General features: G+C 39.9%; 1 long non-coding RNA gene across 1 annotated transcript in view; it reads right to left on the reverse strand.

The window, feature by feature from the left end:
• Positions 1–2171: 2171 nt before the first annotated feature.
• Positions 2172–21336, reverse strand: part of LOC114300930 (uncharacterized) — a 332986-nt gene continuing 313821 nt past the window's right edge. The window contains exon 7 of the long non-coding RNA XR_014343752.1: positions 2172–2258. This is a non-coding gene — a long non-coding RNA (uncharacterized LOC114300930). The remainder of the gene's footprint in view (positions 2259–21336) is intronic.

Here is a 21336-nt window from a genome sequence, read left to right on the forward strand (position 1 = left end):
CTCCTTCTCAACACCGAGCTAATTTACCTAATTTAAATCCACATGGGTAAATATAGATTTTTAGTAAACTCTCCAGGGGCTATAGCTAAGTTTCGAAGGGACTACAACATCCCTGGTGACATCCACCTCTCACTAGCCGAGCTAGACATGACTCCATGGGGAAAATTGGGCTTCGTTCCCTTCACTGTCCTTTCCATTGTTGGAGCCGGACTCTGATTCCCTGTTCAACCTTTTCTTTGTGAATTCCTTAGGCAAACTAGGATATGCCCAACCCAACTTAGCACCAATTCATATAGAATAATAACCGGCATCGTCGAGCTAAATCGCCGGCTTGGCCTTAAGCTCGGTTTAGCCAAACTATTCCACCAATACTCCCTTGGCTAGAATGAAGATGGCTGGGTATATTACCTAAGAATACGACGCCGCCAAGAAAAGACAATAAAGAACACCCCAAACAAAGATGTAAATGACGACAATTTTTTTTGGGTTTCTGGTAACTTTGAGGACCAGGAAGCCCAAATACCAGGAGACCGCATCAACTGGAATAAAGGAGTAGCCGGTATAATTACCTCGGCTTAGTTTTGTGCCTTCTTTGCTCTGTTTATAAGTTTGGCACCGCGCTAACCGTTGGCTTTTTCCATTATGCAGATTTGGACCATCTAAAGTCGCAGTATAGTTATCCCAACCTAGACGCACTCTGCACCGCGCTTCGATATCGCAAACGAGGTTGGGCCCAGCTACTCAACTTCGAACCGACATACAGATACAGCAGCAGGAGGAAGACCAAGGTGATAGACTTCCTCTTGGAACCCTCACCTGAACCAGATCCAACACTACCTCAAATCAACCTGATACCATTAATTGCAGAACAAGAAATGGCCAAAAAGAGAGCAGTAAGAGCCCTCATCACCGAAACAATTCAGGCCGAGGTACCACAAGCCGACCAGACACAAGAGGCCGTGGTAGCCCTTCTAACCGCTCAGCCGTCCTCATCTCGGCCAAGCAAGCGTGCTCGGACTTCCACCACCGAGCCATGCCTTGTTGACGAGGATGAAACCGTGCTTCCCCAAACCACACCACCGAGCCCACAGCCTGAGCGTTCTGACCGAGCTAGCTCCTCTGAGTGGGCCCCGAAGTTATCACACCGGAACCGAGCCATTCGAGACACTGATTCAATGGTGGCAGACAAAGACCACACGCTCGCCTTCAACCTAGCTAAGAGCGTGTGCTGGCCCCCTGACATGGAACACCACGATCATCTCACCGAGCTGAAAGCCATCCGCTCGGCCACCAAATCGATGGTGTTGGTGAGTATTTTTTCCTTTGTTTTCCCCTTTTTGTGAGGCTTTTTGGCGACTAAAAAAAATTTAATAGCCAAAACTAAGGCATTGGGCGACTAAAAAGATGTTTAGTAGCCAAAAATGTGACTTTTTGGCGACTAAAAAGAAGTTTAGTCACCAAAAGTGGTAATTTTAACCCGGGAATTAAATTTTTTAACGACTAAAAAATAATTAGTAGCCAAAAGTATAGAATTGGCGACTAAAATTATGTTTAGTCGCTAAAAGTGGTCTCTTTTTTTCTAGTAAATAATTTATTTTTACATAAATTATGTTCAATAAAAAATAATTATCTTTATATATATACTTTTATATTAATACGGGTCTATGTACTACATAAAAAATATATGTTGCATATATAATCATATGGTATTATAGAGGCGTGGTGGAAATAGTGTGTTGTATAAGGTTTATGGTGTGAGAGGGGTTGATGGTTCGAATCTCTACAAGAGCAAATGAGAAGCTAGTGAGTGTAATTTATTTATTTTTTCACGAATGAGCTTTGGGCGACTAAAAGGTTTGATCTAAATGTTATTAATCACACTTAAAAGGTGTGATCTAAATATTTTTAATTACACTTAAAATGTGTGATTAATCTAAATATTATTAATCACATTTAAAAAGTGTGATCTAAATATTTTTAATTACACTTAAAATATGTGATCTAAATGTTATTAATCACTCTTAAAAGGTGTGATTAAAAATGACCCCTTTTAATCACACTCCGAAAGATCACACTTTAATAAAACTTAAAAGGTGTGATTAAATAACATACATCACACAAAAAAAGTGTGATCTTTATCTGTTTTTGTAGTAGTGGTGTGTCCCATACCTCGACATGTCTATGTGTCCAACATGGATACGGCACTTGTTTTGCAGTGTTAGTGCTTCATAGCTTACCAAGATTCCAAAATCACCTATCTGCACACGATGGTTTAACAAAAGAAATAGCATCAAAGGAAAGTTTAATTACATTTATAATTAAAAAATGAAAAGTTTTTAAGGATGAAATACAAGATTATTGTTGCCCAAAGTATGATTATATTCTAATGTGGCGTTCATAACAACAAAATATAACTATGCCAACATGGCAAATCCTTAATGACACACGACAAAAATATGTTAACAAAATTTAGATCAAATATTTCCTTTAAGACAAATTATGTTAACATGCGGACTAATAATATGAAGTGTCTAATATCATGCTAATCACACTATGAATATCCAATTCATTCTGCACTTCTGATGTATACATAAAAATAATAGAAAATTGCACCAATAGTCCTTATACTTTACCCCTTGTGTCATTTTGGTCATGTAATTTCAACTCGCTTGATTTTGCGGGTCATTCTATTTACACACCACCTTCTCTCTCAAGGCAAACCAATAATTAATTTATTTTTTATTACAATTTTAACCTTAAGTGAAATAACTATAAAGGACAAGTTATGATACACACCATTTGTGTATTTACCATAAAGGACAAGAATAAATATAATATAAATCATCAATTTCAAACTTATTCCTTACGTATCTTCTCTGTTAAGAATCCAAAAATCCTAAAACCAAAGTAAAAAACCCTTCAATAAATAATCAAAAATATAGTATCATTGAAGATTTTGATTGGATTCAATGAAGGATGCATCTGACAATTCTCATTCGGAACAATGGAGCAATGAAAAGGTTATTTTTTGTTGTTTCTGTCTTCGTTTTCGTTTATGAGTGGTAAACCGTTGTTCGGTTAACCAGAGGTGAAAAATATGTCATTGTTCGAGAAACTACAATCGAACAACATACATCTGTTCGACAAACTACAATCGAACAACTTACATCTGTTCAACAAACTACAATTGAACAACTTACATTTCTTCAACAAACTATAATCGAACAACTTACATTTGTTCGTACCGCTGAATAGTTATAATTTTTTTTTTCCTTTTTTCAGAACTATGCGTCCGTGGAATGAGAACTCACCTACTGCTTTACTTGAGCACAACGTCTTCACCACTGCTTAACTCTGTGTTAAGTACCAACACAGTGTTCACTGGCTGAAACTGAGAATGGAGGGGGGGAGACGGAAGAAGGTAGGTGTGTGAGGGTGTGTGAGTGAGTGAGGGTAAATATGGGAGTTTATGTGTATATTGTTGTGGATGGGTGCGTGAGTAAGGATAAATATGTAAATTTGTGGTGTGTGATGAGCAAAATATATATTTACCAAATTATTAAACGTGTGCTCTTAGAAGTAGTTTGCCTTGAGATAAATTATGGTGTGTAAATAGAGGCACCCTAATTTTGCACCTTACTTTCAAGTTTTTTGTCAATTTAGTCCAATTGAAAATGGTGGTTACAATTTCACTGAAATTTCACACGTGAACAACATACGCCATGTTTTCAAGGGTAAGATAGTCCATTCGCCCATACCCCATCCAACTTTGTAAGCTACACTTCGGTGCGTCTAAATGCACCTCAAACTTGTGGTTGGACATCTCATTTCTTTGAGCATCCTAATTCTTGAATTCAAATTTTGTTCTTTTTCTTTGAGCACCCTAGTTAACACCAACTTTACCCTCATCCATCCCAAACCCTCCACACCACCACTACCACGACCACCGCCGCTTCATCATCTCCGGCAACATCTCCCCGTCCCTCCCCACAATGCGCAGCGACCTCCCATTCCCTCCCTGCAGCCCGACACTAGCTCCCTTCCTTACCCGTCAAACTATACCCCTAAACCCCGCCTCCTCTCTCAATTTCCTTCCGCACCAGCCGTTATGACCACTGCCGCCCAATGCGATCTCCATAAATTTGGTTCGGTGGTCTATGTCCTAACCACCACTATTTGTTTAGTGGTATACGTCCGCACTAGCATCTTTTTGGTGACGGTGCTCTAAAATTTCAAATGAAGGGGAAGGAAGCAAGGACGGAGGAGAATTCTAGGGTGGGTGTGGCTGGCAGCAACGGCATCTAGGTGAGGAAAAAGGGATGGGGTGATCGCCCAAGTGGGGTGGCGAGGGGGCATGGAGCGTGGGGAGCGACTGGGGGATGGCGGGTGGAGTTGGAGAGGGTGGGAGAGGAGTTGGAAAGGGAGGGGACTCAGGTGGCTATCGGAGCTGCTAGTGGCACCAGTTAGCCAGGGTAGAAGATAGTTGAGGATTTGTGGTAATTTCATTTAGGGGTATAATGAGGTGCATTTAGAATCACCTGTTACACTTAATTAACTTGCTCAAAACTAATATTATATATATAAAAAGAGAGAGAGAGGAGACAGTTGGTGGGCGGTAGGGAAGGTGAAGCGGAAGAGGGATTTAGGTAATGGAGAAGGGGTGTTGAGGATGAACGCAACAAAGGAGGAGCACGACGCAACAATGGCGACGAGGAGGTAGCAACCTATCTTTCTAGCAGAGGCAAAGATCTTCAATGACAATGGCAAAGTCAATCTCAGTCGATCTTCTTCCTCTCCTTTTCCCCCTCTTCCTCTAACTCATTCACTTTATCTTCCCTCTTTTTTTTCCCATTGATTTGCGGTGGAGGGTAAAATTGATTTGACAAACAGAGTGGTTTGCAGAAAGGCGGGTTTGTTGTGGCTGAAAGGGGGTAATTTGGCAGATGAGGAGTTTCACAGTAATGGGGTAGTAGAGGGAGACTTTGCTGGTGGTTGGGATGGTTGTTGATGGTGACTAATGGAAGTGGCAGTGGAGAGGGTTGAGGTTGTTAAATGATTATTTTATTATTATTATTATTGCTAGGCGATTGTTGGATGATGTTGATGAGGTGGGTTTCAAGCTGGCGGAAGAAGGTTTGGGTGGCAAAAAGGGGGTTTTGGTGATGGTTGACAGAGTGGTTGATGGTAGCTGATGGTAGTTAGTGGCAATGGCAGTGGAGGGGTTTCAGCAGAAGAGGGTTTGGTTGGCAGAAGCGGTGGTTTGGGAGGGTGGAAGATGGTGGTGATTGCCAGCAGTGATGGAATAAGGTGGTGTGCATGGTGTAGATAGGTGGTGTTGATGATGGAAACTGGGGATGGTTTGTGCTGGGTTATTGGGGAGAAAGAAACAATCATTGTGGAGAGTAGAGAGAGAGACAGCTGAATGGACCATTATGCACCTGAAAATTGGTTGGGTGAGGCACATGCGAAATTTTCATAAAAAATTGTAACGATTGTTTACAATTGGACTTAATTGACACAATTTAAAATTAAGGGACAAAATCGAGTTAATTGAAATTACAGAGACCAAAATGACAAAGGGTAAACAATCATATTTATCATAAGAAAAGAACCAGAAACAACGTTCATCTAATAAGTCTAATTAATATTGCACTTCTACCCACAATATATAATTTTAGAAGATGCTGCAATAGATAAGAGCCAGTATCAAGCCTAGTAGAATATACGCAGTTAGTTATGGAGTAAAATAACCCATCAACTCACATGTTTTTGTAGGAAACAGGACACTTCACATGCTTGCATCCTTAAGCTAGGCAAAAGAGTGAAGAATTTTAGCAAGGAAGACAATTTCGTGACAACACAAAATTACTAATATATATGCACTTATAATATGCAAATACAACGATGTACTGTATGAAGATCCATTCCGAATCTTTAGAATTAACTAGCTAAAGAACTTATTATCTGAAATTGATATCAATATAATGACATAAAATTAAATAGTCATTATTCTTTATTAAAATCTCCATAGAAAATGAAGGAGCAAGAGGAAGAAGCGAACCTCTTGAGGAAGCTCATGTGCAAGCAGAAATAGAGTTCTTGACCACCCCACCAACTGATCCATAAAAAGGAGGAAAGCACTTCCCAAAGCCATCCCATCAGTAAAATTGTGCTGAAATGTTAACGTCACATTGAAATGCTTCAGTTTTTAGTTAAATAGATCAATTAAAAATGAAAAAAAATCCCCTATAGAATTGTAAAACACTTACATGTGTGGGTACATTAAATCTATATTCATGGACAGTAACACCAATCATAAATATAGCGACCCCGGTCTTTTTCCATTTGATTATTGAATCCGGACTTAGGTTCCGTATATTCTACCATTGTATAATTGTTGTTGTCGTCTTTTATTTTCTCATTTGGAGTTATAGGATGAGTTGGGCAGGTTTGTTTCAGGTTGGTTGGATTTGTGAACCAAGTGTTGCTGTCCAGTTTTTGAGTTGTTCGCTCGAGCCAGGGATTGGTCGCTCGAGCGAGGGTTGTATTTTGTGTCTTCTAGCTCGATCCGGCTTTTCTTCGCTCGAGTGAGCGACTGCGTCTGGGTTAGACCTGAGAGCAGTGGTTTTTGGCTCGAGCGAGATTTTCTTCGCTCGAGCGAGCTAGTTCGTTCTTCGCTCGAGCGAGAGTTCCTTCGCTCGAGCGTGTGTCTGGTTACAGACCTGAGGGTTTGAGTTCTTCGATCGAGCGAGGTTTCCTTCGCTAGAGCGAGCTTCTGGGTTGTTGGCTCGAGCAAGGATTTCTTGGCTCGAGCGTATCTTTTCTGTGTCTGGTCGCTCGAGCGACCAAGTCTTCGCTCGAGCGAGCCTGTCAGGTTTAAATAGGCAGCAGCGTGTTTCAGATCTGTTTTTCATACACTTTCATATTCCAATAACCCTAGTTACGAGTTTTCTCTCCCTCTACACACCTTCTCTCTTAGATTTGATCCACTTAGGGTGTGTTTCTACCCTAGATCCTTCATTAAAAAGAGTGTGTGAGTCGAGGGCTTCGTTTTAATTTGAATTGTTGGTAGTTTGGATCACTTTGAAGTTTGGGTCTTCATCTCCATCTTCTCTTTTGGGGCTATTTCTTCGAGGTAGGGATTTCCTACTCCATTTTATAAGTTTTGTTCTAAGTTTTGGTATATTGATAAGTTGGGGTTACTTTGATAATTTTGGGAAAAACCCTTGTTGTATTAATTAATTAATTTGTATAATTAATTTAAGGGAATTGGGGAATTTGGTTAAATTCATGAAATTGGAAATTTTATTGATTAAATGGTGTAGTTGGATAATTTAAATCACACGCCTGTTGAATTGTTGATATATTTATTTCCAAGTCTAGAAATAATTGTTTTGGGCTATCGGTGGAGGATAGTCGTGATTGTTGTAGACAATGCATGTGGATTAAGTATAACTGAAACTAATCACATTGGTTGAGTCATTCATCTTGACTGCTGAATTAATACAGACATTATGTGTATTGATTGTGTGTTATTTGTTATGTGTTTACATACATTGTTTTGTGTGGGAGGAGATAGGGGATGTACTCCACGGTTTAGGGGAAGATAGGGGATGGACCTCTAAACCGGATTTTGTTTGGGAGGAGATAGGGGATGGACTCCATTAGCATCACTATTATGTGTGCTTATTTATATTGAAGTGTTTTATTGATACAGCACCAAAATGTGTATCAAATTGGAAGTATGAAGTGTTTTGATTTGAGCCTGAGTCTCATTTGTTTGTTGACATTGGAAGAATGTGAATTTGATGTATATAGTTCACTGTTGTAAGTTTGGCCAGGTTCTGAGCCATATTGAATTAATATATTGGAAAGTAAAACGTGTCTTAGACATTAATGCCATGAAACTGTTTAAAGATATAACTGATTATCTCGGTTAACCAATTATTGAATGCTATTGCTTTATTCAATGCTTATATTTGGTTTAGTATATTTCTACTGGGCTGTGGCTCACCCTTTATGGGAACATCATTTTCAGGTTCAGGTGATAAGCTACCTCCAAGGACTTAGCTTGGGAGGGTTTGGTTTCTGGATTTTGAAGAAGACTTTCTTTAGTTAAATGTCTTTATTTATTAGTACATGTAAACATTCAAGCCTAGGGCTTTTCTTGTATTGAGTTAGAACTCATATTTTTGTATCCAAGTGTTGGCTTGGAAAGATGTAAGCTTGTAGGGCATTTTATTTGATGTTACATGTAATGCTTTTATTTAGTAATACTCTGATGAATGAATTAATAAATTGTTTTCTTTGAATAATGCATGTCAATGATATATATATATATATATATATAATGGGTTAATTTTGAGGGCGTTACAACTTGGTATCAGAGCGTACCGGGTTTGAATACTTTGGGTACGTGGGAAGTGATTAGTATCACATTGGGTTCGTCTCGTTTGATAGAGACTTAGTGTAATGTTGTATGCTTATGTGATAACATGTTTATGTGATTATGTGGGTATGGAATGTAGTTCCTAGGATGTTGATTGGACCCTTGAGTTTCTAGTAGTCTTGTTGGAAAGGCACTTGATCACTGCTGCTTCCAACCGGAACTATAGTAACGCATTGGGACTATCATTATCCGGGAATGAAATTCATTGGTGCTTATGTGATTATGTGCTTACGTGGAATGAATTATTGTTGTCCAATGCATTAAGACGCGAGTGTTTAGCTTCGGCACATTTATTAATGTGCTAATGTCTTTGTTTCCTTTATTAGGATGTCAGGACGAGGACAAGGACGCGGTAGGCGTGGTAGGCCGGGTAGGCAGGAGGTGCCTGTGCCAGAGGAGATTCCGGTAGTTCAGGAGGGAATTGGCCAGGCCAATGTGGCCGAGCCAGTAGGCCAGCAGGCTATGGGCACTCTAGCCCGAGAGATAGCAGGGGCATTCAGGGAGTCAGTAGGCATTCTCAGAGCTGAGAATCAAGCTCGGGATGTTGCTGTAGATGCAGGACCTTCCTTTCTGAAGAGGGAGTTCTTCCGGTCTAATCCGGATGAATTTGTGGGTGATCCTAAAGAGCCGCTTAAGGCAGATGAATGGCTCGAACAGACAACGAAGACGTTTGAGATGCTTGGCATCGAAGACGAAGGGTTGAAAGTGACCTTGGCATCTTTCTAGTTGAAAGGGGATGCGGGTCAGTGGTGGAAGTTTACTAAGGGTCGTATAGGAGGTACATGGGAGGCTTTTGTGAATGCTTTCCAGGAAAAGTTCTTATCTCCTGCAGTTAGAGAGAAGCTGAGGGACCAGTTTTGTCAGCTTAGGCAGTCGAGCTCTTCAGTGGCCGAGTTTGAGGCTGCATTTACTAGCTTGTCCAGGTTTGCACCTGAGTTGGTGGCGTCTGAGGAACGCCGCTGTATTGAGTTTGAGAAGAAGTTGAGGCGTGGCCTCAAGCTGAGAGTTGGGGGAACTATGATTCGGGATTATGGGCGTATGGTTGATGCTGCAGCCCACATGGAAATCATGATGCAGGAGGAGGAGGAAGGACAGAAGGGCTCCAAGAGGAGTCAGGATGGTCAAAGTGATGGTAGGAGACAGAAGGGTTTTAATCCTCAGCAGTCTCAGGGTAGCTTTTCTAGATCGACTTTTCCTGTGCCGAGTGCTAGTTCGGGGAAAGGCAGTCAGGGAGACATTACCTGTTTCAAGTGTGGCCAGCTGGGCCACAAGTCTCCAGTTTGTCCTCAGAGGGGAGGAGTGCAGAGAGCAGCATCATCTTCGGCTCGATCTCAGAGCCAGAGTCAGGGTAGAGGCCAGCCACTCTCGTGTTATTAGTGTGGTCAGCCAGGGCATATGAAGAGGTATTGCCCGCAGTTGGGTGGCACACCTGGTGCATCTGGTTTGAGGTCGATTCAGGGTCAGCAGCCAGCTCAGTCAGGTCAGGCCTCGAGGGCCAATCAGGGGGCTTCATCGTCCCAGTCGGTACAGCAATCTTATGCTCCTAGGGGTGAGCAGGTTGATCAGAGGTCGTCTGGGCGCGTGTACGCTGTTACCGCGCAGGATCTTGTGCCAGCACCATCAGTTGTGAAAGGTACCTTCTTGTTTTGCAACTCGGTTGCTAATGTTTTGATTGATATGGGTGCATCTCATTCCTTTGTGTCTACTGCATTTGCATCTGTTTTGGAGTTGGAGTTAGCACAGTTAGTATCTCCTATTTGTGTAGTGTCACCTCTTGGGGGTGAATTGATTTTCAAACAAGGTGTTAGGGGTTGTGATATAGAGGTTGATTATCATAGAATCCCATTTTCCTTTGTAGTTATGCCTATGAAGGGCTTCGATGTTATTTTGGGTATGGACTGGTTATCGTCTTACTGGGCAGTTATTGATTGCTACCGCCAGAGGGTCACTTGTTGTACCGTGAGCGGAGAGTATTTTCATTTTCTGGGGGACCGGGTTGGTGATGTGTTGCCACCGGGGTATGTTCCACGAGGACGGAGTGAGCTTAGTGGTCTACTTGCTAACCTTTCGATTAGTGAGGATGATGAGACTCAGATTGTGTTGCCAAGGGTGGTTTGTGAGTACTCGGACGTCTTTCCCGAGGATCTTGTTGGTTTGCCACCGCATCGGGAGATTGAATTCTCTATTGACCTAGTGCCCGGCACGGCGCCGATTTCTATGGCACCTTATCGTTTTGCCCCAGCCGAGTTAGTTGAGTTGAAGATTCAGCTCCAGGAGTTACTAGACAAGGGCTTTATTCGTCCTAGTGTTTCGCCATGGGGAGCACCGGCCCTCATTGTTAAAAAGAAAGGTGGTGCTTTGAGACTTTGTATAGATTACCGGAAATTGAATCGGGCTACGGTTAAGAATAAGTACCCTATGCCTCGTATAGATGATTTGTTCGATCAGTTGAAGGGTTCCCGTTGTTTCTCGAAAATAGACTTGAGATCGGGTTATCATCAGTTGAGAGTCAGGGAGGAGGATATTCCGAAGACGGCATTCCATACGCGGTATGGCCACTATGAATTTCTGGTGATGCCATTTGGGCTCACCAATGCACCATCAGTGTTTATGGATTTGATGAACCGGATATTCTGGGAATTTTTAGATCGTTTTGTAGTTGTCTTCGTGGACGACATCCTTATCTATTCACCTTCTGAGGAGAAGCACAAGGAACACTTGAGAGTGGTGCTTGAGTTACTTAGAGCCCATAAGCTTTATGCTAAGTTTGCGAAGTGTGAGTTCTGGCTAGAAGAGGTCAAGTTCTTAGGCCATGTAGTTTCGGGGAAAGGAGTGTCTGTTGATACATCCAAGACTGAGGCGGTGCAAGATTGGGCACGGCCTAAGAGTGTGTTTGAGATCCGCAGTTTTCTGGGGTTAGCTGGGTATTATCGTCGGTTTGTGAAAGATTTCTCCAGATTAGCTTTGCCTTTGACTAGATTGACTCGGAATGGAGTCAAATTTGTATGGAGTGAGACTTGTGAAAAGTCGTTTCAGGAGTTGAAAGTTAAACTAACCACCGCCCCAGTATTGATTATTCCAGAGAGAGGGTTGGGTTATGCAGTCTATTGTGACGCCTCACGAGAGGGTCTGGGTTGTGTGTTAATGCAAGAAGGGAAAGTAGTTGCCTATGGCTCACGTCAGTTGAAAATTCACGAGCAAAATTACCCTACGCATGATCTAGAGTTAGCAGCTGTGATATTTGCCTTGAAGATTTGGAGGCATTATCTTTATGGTGAGAAATTTGAGGTATTCTCGGATCATAAGAGTCTGAAATATTTGTTTACACAGAAAGACTTGAACTTGAGGCAGAGGAGGTGGATGGAATTTATAGAGGATTATGACTTTGAGTTGCATTATCATCCGGGAAAGGCCAATGTGGTGGCCGATGCCCTTAGCAGGAAACCTGTTGGTGACATAGCTAGTATAGCTATCCGAGAATGGGAGATGTTGGGTGCACTTGGGGAGTTTGATTTACTTCTGGGCGAATCCGTTGAGGCTGCGGCCTTGTTTTTTGTTGTTGTTCAGCCTACACTTGTGACTCGAGTGTTAGAGGCTCAGAGAGGTGATCTTGAGGTAGAATCTCTCCGTGAGAGGATTTCCGGTGGGAAGGTTGAGAAGGGTTTGACGGTGTATTCCGACCTGAGTGTGAGATACCGAGACCGTCTGTTTGTGCCGGAGTCTTGCTGAGAGGAGGTACTCCGGGAGTTTCATCATTCACGCCTTGCGGTGCATCCGGGAAGCACTAAGATGTATCGGGATTTGGGTCGCCAGTTTTGGTGGCGGGGTATGAAGAGAGATGTGGCAGCTTTCGTATCTAAGTGCCTTACTTGTCAGCAAGTGAAGGCCGAACATTAGAGGCCAGCGGGTTTGTTGCAACCCTTGCCTATTGCCGAGTGGAAGTGGGAACACGTCACTATGGACTTCGTTGTGGGTCTTCCGAGGACTCAGCGGGGTAGTGATGCTATTTGGGTGGTTGTAGACCGGTTGACTAAGTCGGCGCACTACATTCCGATGCGCGTGAGAGATTCGGTAGATTATCTTGCCGACCTGTACATTCGGGACATAGTGAGATTGCACGGGGTCCTAGTGACGATCGTCTCAGATAGAGATCCTCGTTTTACTGCCAGGTTGTGGCAGAGTTTGCAGAGTGCCTTAGGCACTAAGTTGACCTTTAGCACGGCTTATCATCCTCAGACTGACGGGCAGTCTGAGCGTACCATTCAGATCCTTGAGGATATGCTTCGAGGGTGTGTTCTGGACTTTAGTGGGTCGTGGGAGAGGCACTTGCCATTGGTAGAGTTTGCTTACAACAACAGTTTCCAGTCTAGTATCGGTATGGCACCATTTGAGGCCTTGTATGGCCGACCGTGTAGATCTCCTGTTTGTTGGGCCGAGGTGGGTGATGCACCTCTGTTGAGTCCGGAGTTGGTGAGGGAAACGACGGAGAAAGTTGAGCTTATCCGTAAGAGACTTGTTACAGCACAGAGTCGTCAGAAATCTTATGCCGACCGTAGGAGGAGACCTTTGGTGTTTGAGGTGGGTGATCATGTCTTTCTGAAGATATCACCTAGACGGGGTTTGATGAGATTTGGGAAGAGCGGGAAGTTGTCCCCTCGGTTCATTGGTCCGTTTGAGATCCTTGAGAGGATTGGCGAGGCTGCTTATCGTTTAGCTTTGCCGCCGCAGTTGTCCGGAGTACATGACGTGTTTCATGTGAGCATGCTTCGGAAGTATGAGCCGGATCCATCACATGTGTTGGATTGGACCGATTTAGTGGTTGACGAGAATGTTTCGTATGAGGAGAGACCGGTTCAGGTTTTGGATAGGCGGGATCAAGTTTTGCGAGGCAAAACCATCCCTTTGGTCAAAGTTTTGTGGAAACATCACGGAGTGGAGGAAGCCACTTGGGAACGTGAATTGGAAGTCCGCGAGAAATATCCGGACATGTTTGTTAATTTGTAATCTTATAATTAGATTCTGTTATATTATTGAACTTAAGAGCTTTACATATGTCTTAAGTTGTAAAACATTGAGTATGTTTTGGTAAATGGGTGTATCTTGAAACTTGCTTCATTATAGGAGTTTAGTGTAACATTGCATATGTTGATTACATTGTTAAATGTGTTGTATATATCATGCAATTGAATATGATATGGGAATTGCTAACATTGAAAGGAATAATGCATAATAGTGATGCAGGCTGAAATATATGTTGTTTTATATATATTATGAGATGCCTCTTGATAAAGTGATGAAGTGACCAGTTTGGGTCAAGTTGTTACTATTGTTATATAATATCTGTGGGAATTGAGAAAAACCTGTTTTCAAAAATTTATGCTTAATTTCGGGGACGAAATTCTTTTAAGGGGGAGAGGTTATAGCGACCCCGGTCTTTTTCCATTTGATTATTGAATTCGGACTTAGGTTCCGTATATTCTACCATTGTATAATTGTTGTTGTCGTCTTTTATTTTCTCATTTGGAGTTATAGGATGAGTTGGGCAGGTTTGTTTCAGGTTGGTTGGATTTGTGAACCAAGTGTTGCTGTCCAGTTTTTGGGTTGTTCGCTCGAGCCAGGGATTGGTCGCTCAAGCGAGGGTTGTATTTTGTGTCTTCTGGCTCGATCCAGCTTTTCTTCGCTCGAGCGAGCGACTGCGTCTGGGTTAGACCTGAGAGCAGTGGTTTTTGGCTCGAGCGAGATTTTCTTCGCTCGAGCGAGCTAGTTCGTTCTTCGCTCGAGCGAGAGTTCCTTCGCTCGAGCGTGTGTCTGGTTACAGACCTGAGGGTTTGAGTTCTTCGATCGAGCGAGGTTTCCTTCGCTAGAGCGAGCTTCTGGGTTGTTGGCTCGAGCAAGGATTTCTTGGCTCGAGCATATCTTTTCTGTGTCTGGTCGCTCGAGCGACCAAGTCTTCGCTCGAGCGAGCCTGTCAGGTTTAAATAGGCAGCAGCGTGTTTCAGATCTGTTTTTCATACACTTTCATATTCCAATAACCCTAGTTACGAGTTTTCTCTCCCTCTACACACCTTCTCTCTTAGATTTGATCCACTTAGGGTGTGTTTCTACCCTAGATCCTTCATTAAAAAGAGTGTGTGAGTCGAGGGCTTCGTTTTAATTTGAATTGTTGGTAGTTTGGATCACTTTGAAGTTTGGGTCTTCATCTCCATCTTCTCTTTTGGGGCTATTTCTTCGAGGTAGGGATTTCCTACTCCATTTTATAAGTTTTGTTCTAAGTTTTGGTATATTGATAAGTTGGGGTTACTTTGATAATTTTGGGAAAAACCCTTGTTGTATTAATTAATTAATTTGTATAATTAATTTAAGGGAATTGGGGAATTTGGTTAAATTCATGAAATTGGAAATTTTATTGATTAAATGGTGTAGTTGGATAATTTAAATCACACGCCTGTTGAATTGTTGATATATTTATTTCCAAGTCTAGAAATAATTGTTTTGGGCTATCGGTGGAGGATAGTCGTGATTGTTGTAGACAATGCATGTGGATTAAGTATAACTGAAACTAATCACATTGGTTGAGTCATTCATCTTGACTGCTGAATTAATACAGACATTATGTGTATTGATTGTGTGTTATTTGTTATGTGTTTACATACATTGTTTTGTGTGGGAGGAGATAGGGGATGTACTCCACGGTTTAGGGGAAGATAGGGGATGGACCTCTAAACCGGATTTTGTTTGGGAGGAGATAGGGGATGGACTCCATTAGCATCACTATTATGTGTGCTTATTTATATTGAAGTGTTTTATTGATACAGCACCAAAATGTGTATCAAATTGGAAGTATGAAGTGTTTTGATTTGAGCCTGAGTCTCATTTGTTTGTTGACATTGGAAGAATGTGAATTTGATGTATATAGTTCACTGTTGTAAGTTTGGCCAGGTTCTGAGCCATATTGAATTAATATATTGGAAAGTAAAACGTGTCTTAGACATTAATGTCATGAAACTGTTTAAAGATATAACTGATTATCTCGGTTAACCAATTATTGAATGCTATTGCTTTATTCAATGCTTATATTTGGTTTAGTATATTTCTACTGGGCTGTGGCTCACCCTTTATGGGAACATCATTTTCAGGTTCAGGTGATAAGCTACCTCCAAGGACTTAGCTTGGGAGGGTTTGGTTTCTGGATTTTGAAGAAGACTTTCTTTAGTTAAATGTCTTTATTTATTAGTACATGTAAACATTCAAGCCTAGGGCTTTTCTTGTATTGAGTTAGAACTCATATTTTTGTATCCAAGTGTTGGCTTGGAAAGATGTAAGCCTGTAGGGCATTTTATTTGATGTTACATGTAATGCTTTTATTTAGTAATACCCTGATGAATGAATTAATAAATTGTTTTCTTTGAATAATGCATGTAAATGATATATATATGATGGGTTAATTTTGAGGGCGTTACAATAAAGAAACAACATTACCATTGAAATTCAAATTTAAAAATAATAATATAAATAAAAAATTTTAGAAAACATACTACACCATCGTAGAAGAGTTTAAGGTAACCAAACATATGATTTGATGGAGACTGAGAAAGTTCTTTTTCGACCACGGATTTTATATGGTGAGTGAAGCCATTTGGAGCATCTGAAATGTTATCTTTTTCAGGACCACTGCCAGTTTTTCTCCACAAAAGTGAGGATCAAACGTAAGTTTCAATAACAAACAAGTTGCATTAATGATTTTAATAATAATAAATAAATGAATAAATAAAAAGGGGCATGTGCCAATGGGGCATGAAGACAGTCCTAGCTTTATTGGAACCTTGAATCCAAGCATTTGATATTATTACCACTTTTCTTACCAAGTAAGCTAGCAGGCGTCTTGAAGGCCCTGCCAATTTACATGATACAGCTTTGTTCAAATATAAGGAATCCTAACCATTCCCGAATACTTCAAAGGGTAAAAAATCCACAAGTCTAATGGAAAATGTTTGCATTTTGATAATATCGATACATTGTTATATCCTGGTCAAAAGAGAACCACCCTCGTGATTTGAATTACCCAACACATCAGAACCATGTGACATCATGTTCCCATTCAGGTTCCTCAAACCAAAAAGGTAAGTTTTCATAATGGATTATGTTTCCATGAGATAAGATACTTCATCAAATGTTATAACATTTCAGTCAACAAAACATATTTGATATGAAATTGTTGTGCACTAGCAGAACAATCCCACTAGATATATATATTGTTTCTCAATGCGTTATGTTTTTTACTTTCTTTGCCACAAAACTTTGTGACTTATAGAGGTCTGAATCATTATTTTTTATCTTGAACAAACAGAAAACTAAAATTAAGAATAAGAAAAGCAACAAACCATATTTCATTTCATGCTATTAGAATATTCTATCACAAGGATATTAGGAACTGTGGAGAAATTATTCTGAATAAAGAAGAAACAATCTCTTTTGCATGTAACAGATATAGATCAGAGATCGATATATGTCACATGTGTTTGTATACATTTGTGGCTAGAGACAACTCTTTAAAAAAACAACAACAATTCTACTCTAGCCCCGCTGCTGCCTGACTATAATTCTAGGTCCACATATGAAGAAATGTCCAGAAACCAACCTAGTTCAAAGTTGATCATAACCTGCCAGGACAAATCACAATCATCATACTTTTCGAAGAGATTCAGGCAGATTTTGCTTTTCAAACTCTCCTTCTAAAACCTTCCCTTGAGATGACATTTCTGATACACTTCCATTCTTTTCATTGAGAGACTGCTGCTGAATCTTGTCATCATCGCCATTGCCGTCCTTCAACTTCTTATTATTCTTATGATGATGATAAAGAAGAAGGCTACGACTGGAAATTAGTTTAAAAGTGGTTTACAGCCAACAAGCTCAATGACAAGTACGTGAAAAGTGGCTACACATAGCCTCTCAATAACAAGCAAGTGACAACTGCCTTACATGAAATCATTTAATGACAAACAAGTGCCAAGTACAGCCACTTTTGTGACAAGTAGTTGAGAAGATACTTACAAGCAATCACCTTAACATCAAGTGGTTTATGCACGACAACATCAACAAGCAGTTTATGCATAGCCACTTTTAAGTATATTACTACCTTAAGGTTAAAGAAACATAAAAATTGGAAAAAAAAAAATCAATTCAACTACACAAATCTTCACCAACTACTTGGGGTTGGCTAGATGAATCCTAGTTTGCATGTTTGATTAACATCCATAATTTTAGTTGAACAACAAGCTATTAACTTGTGTCCCAGGATCAAAACCTGGCTCTGATACCATGAAAACTAGGTTTAAACTAAACCATGGTATTATTGAATTAATTAATGAAAGATTACAAGAGAAATATATATAAGAAAACTAAGTAAAACCCTAGAGGTTGAAAATGACTAAACTACCCTTAATGCTAAACAAACGCATGCTCAACACTTACTATCTTAACTCATGTTTAGTTTGGTCTTCCTCGTCCCCTAGCATCACCCGTAATGCAGACTGTGTCACTTTTCTTGAGTCCCGTATATCAACTAGGGTCACTTTTTCTCAATTTCACTTTGTGTATTTACTCTGTCAACCTTTTCATATTCTTAAGGTGATACTACCATTACCTCAATCAATGAAATTGTGCTCTTTTGACCATCAACAGTGTGTTCAAGGCTTTTGAACCATTCACGTGGTCCAATATACTCCAGTGACACATTTGGATTATGAATAAATGTGCATTTATAATTTATTTATTACTTTGCTAACCATTAATAATTATTTATTATTCAAAATTATTAGTTTTCAAATGTGAGATAGAAAGTAACTTTTTTCTATACATTATTAGAAGTAACTTTTTTTTCTATACATTATTAGCGGCAAAATTACAGGAATATATAAAATTGAGATAATTGTTGCATGTGCATATATCTATTGTAAAACAAGAAAGCATGTGACTGAGATTAACAAATAACGTATGCACATTGCATGTTTCTCAACTTACACAAAACGGACAAACCAATAGAAAGATCTTTTAAGGAAGTGCATGTTTAAGAGGATGTGAATGCTTATGTCCAAAATGAACATGAGAATGAGCACGGTCCACATCATGATCGTGTGAATGGGAGTGTTCACCACCTGGAAATATAACATGATCATAGAAAAACATATTATGACCACCAACAATTAAAAAATGCTACAAAGTGTAGGTGAAAATCTGAAAAGAGAAAAATATAGTATCATCTGCAAACTGTAGGTGAAAAACTGAAATCTACCCCAACCTATCACAAAACCCTCCATTAAATCCACCTCCTAAGACCAATCAACCAACCTCCCCAAAACATCAACTCTCTATAGTAAATAAAAATAGAGAAAAAGAAGAATTATGCCTCAGTCCCCTAGTAGTCTTAAAAAGTATCACATGCTTTAATATTTAATATTATTACAAAATTACTAGTGGACAAACAACCCTTGATCCACTTCATCTCTCACCAAATCATTTCTTTTGCATGACAAAATCCAAAAAAAAAAAAAAATTTAAAAAAACAATCCACATAATCAAATACTTTTTCAAAATCATTTTTAAAGATAACCCTCTCTTTGTTTGTAATCTGCTATGAAGCACAGATAGTTCAAAATAAGTGCCATACCCGTGTCGGACATGGGGACATGGCGACACGACAAGGACACACCATTTAACTAATTTTTTTCAAGGGACACGCCAAATAGTTTTTTCCCCCCTCTTTCTTTAGGGCATTTAATGGATGTTGGATGTTGAATGTTTTTTGCTTAGATTTAAATGCTTAATAAATCATCCATAAAAAAGATATAAACAATAAGTGTCAATATAAAAGTTATTATTATTATTTTTTTTAATATCAAATTAGTTTTAGTTTTTGTTAGTTTTGATTGTTTGTGGATGTAATATTAACCTACATAAGAAACAAAAATATATGAAAAAATATTTTATTGTCGTGCCTCTGCCGTGTTCGTATCCGTGTCCCCATTTTTTTGAAATCACCGTATCATGTGTTCCATGTCTGTGTACGTGTTCGTGTTTCTTAGGTAATCTATACTCCTCAACCAGTTCATTACCTACCAAAAATAACATCTAAAATTTAACACGCCTCAACAAAGGCACCTTGAGAAGAGAAATGAAATCCCCCAAAACCAAATCTCAACGACATAAATAACACTTTTGCCAAACTTTTATACAAATAAGTAACTAAATAGATAGGTCAAAAGTCACCTATTCTTGAAGAAATCTCTTTATTTGGAATCAAACATATAAAAAAGTGGTCATAAGAAAGCCATTAAGCCCTAGGGACCCATCCTTTTTTACACTTGAAAATCATCTTCCTATTTCCAATCCATCAAGAAGCCTTTCAACAAACTAGCCTTCACAGAATCAATGAAGAACCATTCTAACCCTACTAATCTCGACCTACTCACCCCTCCCTCAAAAGAATACAATCTGGAATAAACGGAAAAACCTCATTAATGATTTGATCTCCATTTGCAACCTTAGGAAATAATTTGAAATTATTATCCCATTCCTCAAGCCACTTATTAAGCTTTAGATTTTTTAGACAAAGAAATTTCTTCACCTAAAGACCACCTTCTCAAATTTACTTTTGAAAACCTCTCTCCTTTCTAAGAGATTCAACAAGACCACCACTCATCTCAAGACTCTCCAACTCATTGATCCTAATTAGAATTTTACTTTGTAGTCTCTTTCAAGTCTCCGAAAACCTTTGTTCCAAATTTTCAACGACTATTTAATAAACTTTAGTTTCTTCATGAATTTGAAACTTCCCCTTCTCGTGAGGTCTACAACTCTCCCAACATTCCTGGTAACATTTCTTAAACAAGTGATGCTCTAACATATTCTCAGACCTAAAAGAAGTGGGACCCCAATTGATAAATGACCATCTAAGACCCCTGGATAATGATCAAACATTGCTCTAGGAAGCACCTCTTGTCAACACTCAGGAATCTCTCTTCCCAACCAAAAGAATACAAAAATCTATCCAGACTATTACGCACAAAATTTGCCTATAGGTTTGACCAAGTGAACCTAGCTAGCATTTGACAATAGAGGATCAACCAATTCGTACTCTCATAAATGCATCAAAGTCCCTCATGCTCCTAGTGACTTCATCCCCCTTTTAGCATTCTGGAAATTACTTTGATTACATTAAAGTCGCTACCAACACACCAATTTGGAGACCAATGCCCAAACAAGCTAGGCAACTCCCAAAATGATCCCCTAAGCTTTGGGGTATTGGATCCATAGACTCCCGTACGCCACCACTCTCTATTATCATTATTCCTAAATCCTAAACCAACTAGACACTAAAAACTCCCCAACAACTACTTCATATTCACTAATCACTCTCTCATCCCAAATTATCAAGTCCTCTCCCGAAGCAGATCTTTCACAAGCCCAATTCCTATACTTTATGAAGCACGGACACAGACACGGGACACGACACGGATATGTAAATTTTCAAAAAATAGGGGACACGACACGTTAGGGACACGTTTAATATACATAATTAAATTTATTTATTATAAAACCAAACCAAACCAAACCAAACCAAGCCTTAAGTTCCATCAAATGGAGTCGGCTACATGAATCTTTTTTCTCCACGCGGCCCTATCGAAGGCCATTTTGTTAGTCAAATTAAATACATCCATATCTCTATTTACAATGTTAGCCAACATTAATCTAGGCCTATCCCGTCTCCTAACACTCCCCTCTACCGTTACAGCATCGCATCTCTTCACTACAGCCTCTGTTGGTCTCCGTTGAATGTGACCAAGCCATCTCAATTAATTCTCTCTCAACTTATCTTCTATCGGTGC

Source organism: Camellia sinensis, chromosome 11, assembly GCF_055761805.1.
Source record: "Camellia sinensis isolate YWXY chromosome 11, ASM5576180v1, whole genome shotgun sequence".
NCBI classification, from domain to species: domain Eukaryota; kingdom Viridiplantae; phylum Streptophyta; class Magnoliopsida; order Ericales; family Theaceae; genus Camellia; species Camellia sinensis.